The sequence below is a fragment of the Berghia stephanieae genome, chromosome 14 (assembly GCF_034508935.2).
Source record: "Berghia stephanieae isolate SIO BIC M18660-M18661 chromosome 14, UCSD_Bste_1.3, whole genome shotgun sequence".
NCBI lineage: Eukaryota > Metazoa > Mollusca > Gastropoda > Nudibranchia > Aeolidiidae > Berghia > Berghia stephanieae.
The window spans coordinates 29,922,368-29,931,252 of NC_088373.1; positions in this window are offsets into that span (position 1 = coordinate 29,922,368).

Below are 8,885 nucleotides of genomic sequence, written 5' to 3' on the forward strand. Positions count from 1 at the left end.
CCAGATGGCAACGTTCGCGTCACCACAGATCTCTCACCTCTAAATACATACGTCGTTCCTGACAGATTTCCGCTACCTAATCCAAAAGATCTTTTCTTGGAACTGAAAGTATCAAATATATTTTCTAAGCTTGACCTCAGAAAAGCTTTTTACCACATCAAACTCTCTAAGGAATGTCGTCATCTCACCACAACGATTACTCATCAAGGTCTACGCCAATATAAACGACTTCCAATGGGCCTGAAAGACGCCGCCTCTGTATGTCAACGTCTAGTATCACAGACACTTTCAGACTGCCCTGGAACAATCGCTTACGTGGATGACATTCTGGTATTTGGATCTACGCAAAAGGAGCACGATCACAAGTTAGATGAATGCTTAAAGCGCCTTTCAGCCAAAGATTTTCGTCTTCAATTGCCAAAATGTGAGTTCGGTGTAACATCAGTTAATTTTTTGGGACATGTCATTTCATCCAAAGGTATCACCCCAGACCCCAAAAATGATAAACCGATCATCGACGCACCAACTCCTTGCACAGTCAAACAGGTGCAAAGTTTCCTCGGCATGGTAAACTATTACCAAGAGTTCATCAGCAACCTTGCCACACTTGCAGAGCCTCTACGCAACTTAACACGGAAAGGCACTCGCTATGTTTGGTCCCAACGTTGTGAGAAATCGTTCGACACTTTGAAAAACGCAATTGCTGGAAACGTTAAAAATTTTATTTTTGACCCCAACGCACCAACTTTCGTTACAACGGATGCATCAGACGCCGGGCTTGGTGCCCTCCTCTCGCAACTTCAAGATGGTCGTGAAGTTCCCATTGCACATGCTTCACATACATTACAACCTCGAGAACGCAACTACGCTGTGAACGAGAAAGAAGCTCTTGCTTGCGTTTGGTCATGTGAAACATGGAAAAAATGTCTTCTAGGACGCCCATTCACACTCAGAACGGACCACGCCGCTCTCACAACTCTTCTTCGGTGATCCACAGACTCACGCAAGTCCAGCAAATTTCAAAGATGGCTGCAACGTCTATATGCCTTTGATTATACTCTACAATATCGCAAAGGCTCACAAAACTTCGTAGCCGACGCCTTAAGCCGTCTATCACTGCCATCATCAACATCTGCTTTAGACGAATCAGAATATAACATGATGATCAGGTCAATAAATGCAGACCATCTAACAATTCAGAATATTATTCAGTATACAAATCGTGACCCCGTTCTTCAGATAATCTGCACTTATGTTAAGAATGGCTGGCCTCAGAAAAAGCAACTCGACGCAAATGCCATGTCTTACTATATGGTTTGCAACGAAATCCTTACAGATAACGGTTATTTGATGAGAAATGACCGCATCATCGTGCCCTCCACCCTTCGCAAAGCACTTCTAAAAAATGCACATGTAGGTCACCCCGTCATCGTGCGCATGAAAAGAAAACTACGTGAGACCTACTGGTGGCCAGGCCAGGACTCTGACATAGAACGCTATGTAAAGCACTGCGTAGAATGTCAACGCAGTGACAAATCAATGGCTCCAGCTTCAGTAACGCAAACAACAATTTCGCTTGCAGACAAACCATGGAAAAAAAATAGCAATCGACATTTCTGGCCCATTCATCATCGCACCCCAGTCCTCCAAATTCATTGTTGTTCTAATGGATTATTACTCAAAATTCCCCGAGGTTCTTCTTACTTCAACCATCACTTCATCTAAGATCATCACATGGTTGACCGAAATCTTCTCTAGATACGGAGCACATGACCAAATTGTATCTGACAACGGCACTCAGTTCACAAGTGCTGAATTTGCCGCTTTCATGGACAAATTTAATATTCGTCATCTTCGCACAGCGGTATACAACCCGCAATCTAACGGTTGCGTAGAACGTTTTAATCGCCACTTGAAATACGGCATTCAAGCCTTTCAGGATGACAATCTTCCTTGGGAGACTGGCATTCACAATCTCCTAAGGTACTATCGTGCAACAGCTCTCAATGCTAATACCAAAAGTCCAGCAGAGCTAATATTCGGAAGGAAAATGCGCCTGCCTTTCGAAGTGCAGAAGGATTCATCGAAAATACCGCCAATACGTGGCGAAAACGTCATATCACCATCTGAATCTGCTCCGACAATAACGTCACGAGGTCCTTATCGTGTCGGCGACAACGTGCTTGCCCGGAAGCCTAACGTATTAAAAGGACTATCACCATGGTCTCGCCCTCTCTCTGTCATTAAAGTCATTGGTAATTGGACATACCTTCTTTCGGATGGCCAGGTATGGAATGCAAGAAAACTAAGAAGATTCTTTGATAGTGATATTCAATGGATTTACACTGCCCAGAAACTACCAAGAAGATCGGGTCGCCAAAATCGAGGAGTTCCGCCTGCTCGATACCCTGAACAATACTAATTCCTGCATTGATTTCAGTATGTTAATTTTTACTTTCTTAATTTAGAAGAGGAGAGGATGTTGTGTCTGTCTGTTAGTGCGTTCGCTTCTCTTTCCTGTAACCTTACTCTACGTGGGCTTTCCCACCTAGTACCAGCGTCTTCGAATGCTTGAGTAAGAATGTGATAAATCTCTACTCTGTATCAATTACTGTCACTGTCAACCTAGGATGGGTGAAAGGAGTTTGAATGAAAGTGCATTTCCTATGTAGTTCAGTTTGTGTTTGTACGTTGACTAGTGAGGAACGTTAGCCACTAGCTCAACCTATACTTAATTTTATACAACCTTTATTACGTGCCTATTTTCTACTGTATTCTATATATTATATTATGTGTGTGTCGTCATAAATAAATATTGAATATAACTACAATCGGTTTTAATTCATTCAGACTTTCAATGTTGTGTTAACCAAGAACCCACTATAACCACGACACCACACATTCATAGCATCCGTAAACGGTATATTAATGCATTGCGTTTATTTTTTAAAAAGTAACAACTCCACCAGCTGGATATAACGTGTATATTACAGTTTCTTGAAAACGAATCATCAAATTGTCAGGCTAAAAACAAAAAATGGAGCTGAGTGACGTCAAATCGTTCTACCTAAAACGTATCAACATACAAAAATGTGACCCTACTTCTCGAAGCTGTATTAAGTCAGGATTTGAAAAACGAAAAATAAAACCGGTTTTAAAGTAGAAATGGTCAAAATTATCACATTTCAGTTTTTGGTTGTTTCAGAAACTACAATCATTTTTCTACATGAAAACATAATAATTCAAATCAAATATTGACGATAAGTTGTATACATTCAAACTTTTAAAATGCAACTATCAGTGAAACATTCAAAACGAGAGTTGACTTTCTCTCAGAGAGCCCCAATTTCCAAGGCTTAATAATAAGTCTTTTTCGCCACCAATACCATGTAAGATACCACAACAAAGGGTGTGTCTTTATCTATCTCAGAGAAAGCATGATTGTTTCCACACTTTCATGGTTAAAGCAATAATGAACTTTAAAAACTGTAAAGTATAGGTTTTTCCCTGACAACACTACAAATGAATGATTCTGATTGGTCAACGCTCATCACATGCGCCTGTTGACCATTAAAATGCCGGGGAGATGTGTGTGTTACATATGTGTGTGTTTGTTTGTTTCGATACACACCACGTGCTATTATTTCTTTGTCTAGCTGCATTGGTTAATGATCAATGTGAGAGCCTCTGTCCATCTCTCTTTATTCACGATATTATAGATCACATGCTACGACTTTAAGAGGACAACAATTGCATAATCATACACTTTCAGAGATTGTTGTAGGATAAAGATTTCATTTTCAATTCAAAAGCAGAATAGCAAAAAGAGCCTTCAACAACCAACGAACTGCCGATGGAAATACATGAAACTAAAAAATGAAAAAAAAATTAAATGTATTGATGGACAAACAGAAAGAGAGATAGACCTATTAATGGATAAATAAATAAATAGATGAATAAATAAATAGATATATAGATAGACAATATATATATATATATATATATATATATATATAGATAGATAGATAGATAGATAAATAGATCGATAGATAGATAGATAGATAGATAGATAGATAGATAGATAGACAAATAAATATATAGATAGATGAACAGGTGAGAGGGACAAACAGAGCGAGAGAAAGAGAGAGAGAGAGAGAGAGAGAGAGAGAGAGAGAGAGGGAGAGAGAGAGAGAGAGAGAGAGAGAGAGAGAGAGAGAGAGAGAGAGAGAAAGAAAGAGATGTTCATTTTGTCGCGCTTCCTTTGTAAATTGAAGGAGGGGGGGGGGGAGGATCTTTTTATACAATCAACAAATGTGGGTAACAGCTAAGAAAGACTTGAGAGATTCAATAACATATTTTCATCTAAGACATTACACAATAAGCCCCATTCCTCTTCTTCAAGCTCTCATCTGTCTCAAAATGGAAACAAAGCAATGAAAATTTTGACCAGCCCATTTCTTCAATTGCAATTTCATTGGTCATTATGTTTCCAGTTGATTGACTATGACTTACTTTGAAACAAACTGATTGCTTAAACTATCCCTATAATTCTTCATGTCTACCTCACTCTCTCCGTCTCCCTTTTGTTTCATTCACACATACAAACACACACACACTCACACACAAACAATTAGACAGTTAGATTTCAATCCTTACTCTATTTCCCTCCCTCTTAATACACACGGTGTCTCTCTGCACTCCCCCTCTCGCTCCTCTTTTTTCTTTATCTTTCTCTCTCTTTATCTATCTCCTCTCTTTCTCGCTCTCTCACGTGTGTGTGTGTGTATGTGTGTGTGTGTGTGTGTATTTTACTCTCTCATTCTTTCCCTTCCTATCCCATCCTGTTTCGTGATATTTCTTTCCCGGAACATCGGGTTCACATAGTTTCAAAACTGTACCTTGAAATTATAAACTCTTCTTTAGCTTTTAATATTTACAAATCGTATATCCTCTGATAACTAAGACAAAAATATCACATTAATAATTCTTATTTCATTGATTCTTTATTGAAGTACCAACAATTCTTCAAAAAGTGAGCAATATCATAAAATTGTCTACACTAAAAAAGAAATTGGTGTTTTATTTATTTTAATGACATCTTACTTAATAATGAGTAACTACAAAAGTAATGACTTAACTGACTTAAGGCCTTTCACTTCCTAATCAACCGATCGGGAGGCCTCGGCTGCCTTTCTAATCACCTGTGTCGATTCCTTCATCGATATACGGTATTTTGCTGTGGATGTTAAGTTCATAAGGTCTTCCTTTGATTTTAATTCTATGCTATTTTGAAGGCGTTTTAGGTCCATATTGAGGACAGTATAAATTGACGTGGGTGGTCTACCTTGATATTTCTTGTTTCCAGATGGGGTGAAAATGTATGCATGGCTTTATTAGCAGGTATATTCTCATCTCTTCTGAGTATATGCCCAGGAAGCCGCCATCTTGCCTCCAGGATTTGAATGGATAATGGTCTTTCATTACATTTTTCATACCGTATTTTATTGCTTATGTTTGTGGGGTATCAGTATATTCAGGACTCTTTTCAGTTGTTGTCTATGGAATCTGTGTAATCGTTGCTGTTCAGTTCCAGTCAGTGCCCATTTTCCGCAGTTGTATATAAACATGTATTTTACAATGGTTGTGTATAATTAGATATTAGTGTTTAATTCCATTTTATCTTTTCTAATCCATATATTCAATAATTCATTTAGTGCAGCCATCAATTAAGGTACAGTAAGACTCTATGGATTTTATTTACATTGACTTGTTCCAGGTCAAAAAAAGTCAACGCCGTCTGCATATGCAAATTTCCATGGGGAGTTCGTTTTCAAAACGTGATACGACCAAAGGTACAGATCTACGCACATATTTTATAGCATTTTCTAGGTAAATGATAAATAAAACAGGGTTTAGGCTGTCTCCTTGTGGTGTATCTATGTTACGAAGGAATGATTTATTCTCTGAGGCACCGATTATTTTTTGTGATTATCCAGGTTACACTTATAATAAATCTGATTAATCTAACTTCATCTTCAATAACTATTTCTTTCAAAATATTTAACAAGGATTGGCCATCGATTGTGTCGAAGGCGGCATACAGATCTTTTCCAGTTGTGCGGCTATGTGGTCTAGTGGTATGACACTCGCTTTCGGATCAAAAGGTCCTGTGTTCGAGCCTCGCTCGGCGCATAGTTGAGTCCTTGGAAAAGGCTCTTTACTCACAATCTCTCACCGTACTCAGGTGTAAAATGAGTACCTGGCCGTTGACAGCGTTGTCTTTGTCCTAAAAATTGTAATATCGCCTGACAGGTGTCATGTCCCATCCTACATGTTAAGTGTTGCTGTTGACCAGAGACCCATTTTAAAGCCCTTTGAGCACATGTTAGTGTTTATTGCGCTATATAAAAGCTCAATTTTTAAAAATAACTATTTCTACTTTTTCTGTCAGGATTTTGGCAGCAAGCCATTTGTGGGACCAAACTACATCTGCATTACTTCTCTCCGTCCTGAATCCGCTTTGACTATATGACAAATCATTTTCAACAATTGGTCTAATTCTATTCAGTGTGTTCAGGGAGAGCGATTTTCTAATTCTGTTAAGCAGAGTAATTGGTCTCAAATTCTTTGGAAGGCCTTTTTGGTTTTCCTGGCTTTTGAATTGATATCAGCTCCCCTTTATCAATATCAATATTCTGGTGATGTTGGATTATTTTTAAAATGTGTATTTTAATCATAAGATGTACATTCTAAGCTCATGTCAAATTCAGTGTTGCCAAAACTCCGGTTTTACCGGGAAAAATATCCGGTCTGGATCAAAACATTCCGGTTTCCGGGCAACTTCCGTCGAATTACGGTGATGTTAAATTGTTCCAAGGATACTACCCCCATCCCCCACCCCGCCCCCGTCCAGTCATTACTAATACAACACATCATCTTCATTATCACTAGTGATACAACCTCACAACATCATCATCATCACAGCTTCTACTACAACCACAACGACCATCACCACCACATCATCATCACTATCACTACTAATACAACCACCACCATCACTACTACTGCTTCTACAACCACCACCATCACACTACCATCATTACCGCAACTATTACAACCACCACTATCACCACCACGACCACCAAAACATCTTCATTACTACTACTACGACATTCACCACCACCATCAAATCATCATCACTACCACTCCTACAACAGCCACCACCACATCGTCATCGTGACCACTGCTACTACTACAACAACCATCAACACCACATCATCATCACTACTACTACTACTACTACTACATATATCACTACTACTAGTACTACAACCACATATCCATCCCTACGAGCACTACTACAACCACCACATCACCATCCCTATCTGCACTACTGCTACAACCACCACATCATCATCCCTAACACCACTATTACAACAACCACCACATCACCATCCATGCCACCACAACTACAAACACTATTACATCATCATCTCTACCACCACCATCACCAATACTACTGCAACCATCGTACAGATCCTTCAAACAAATTTAGCTCATATATCTCTCTCTTTCTCTCTCTCTCTCTCTATCTCTCTATCTCTCTCTCTCTTTCTCTCTCTCTCTCTCTTTCTTTCTCAAACACAAACATACACACACACACACACACACACACAAAATAACAACTACTACTACTTCAACCACCATCACCGCATTATCATCTTTATCACTACTACAACAACTAACACCACCACATCATCATTAATACTACAACCACCATCACTACATCATCACTACTACTACTACTACTACTACTACTACTACTACTACTACTACTACTACTACTACTACTACTACTACTACTACCACAACCACCCACACCATATCTTCACTACTGCTACAACCATTGCCACTACTACAACCACACAAACCACCACCACCTCCCCTTCATCATTACTACCAATACTACTACAACAGCCATTATCACATCGTCACCATCATCATCATCATCATCATCATCATCATCATCATCATCATTACTACTACTACTACTACTACTACTACTACTACTACTACTACTACTACTACTACTACTACTACTACTACTACTACTACTACTACTACTACTACTACTACTACTACTACTACTACTACTACTACTACTACTACCACCAACATAACATCATGCTCTCTACCAGCGTTAGGTTTTGGAGCTTTACTTTATTTGAAAAAAGGAAACTTTGGGGTTGTATTTGGCAATGTGTTCATATATCATAATATGGTTTTAATCAGTTATCTATTTAGATCTATACAATATTTAAATACAATAACAAATATCATCCCAATTCCCTTTTTTGTGTACGTAAATTCCTCGTGCTGCATTGAAGTTCCTCCGAGTGGTATCTGACATTCCTGTGAGTCAATTGAAAATTTGCGTCTCTGCAAATTTTACGATTCTCATCAAATGTTCAATGCCCGTATCTAAGGCGTTATCTTTGTCCATTGATTTGACTATGCGTATAAACGGCGCCTCACTTCAATGTCGATTTTTTCAAAACTTGGTTTTTACACTCTCCCTAATTCAAACAGTCATAGCTGCTCAATGAATAATCAGAATTTTCTAAATATGGTATCAAATTTTATAGCATAAAATAAGCTATGATTGAGTACCAAAAACCCAAAATTGAAAAACACTTAATACCGTTTCGAGGCGGAGGGTCACAAATATAAGTCAAGACATAACAAGAATATCCAATCTACCAATTGGTATCAATTTATCGTGGGAATTCTCAAAAAGATAAAACAAGACCTGAATAATGATTACTGATTAATCATAAATTTATTTTGATATTTTACTTTATTACGCATATTTTTCTCATATACGT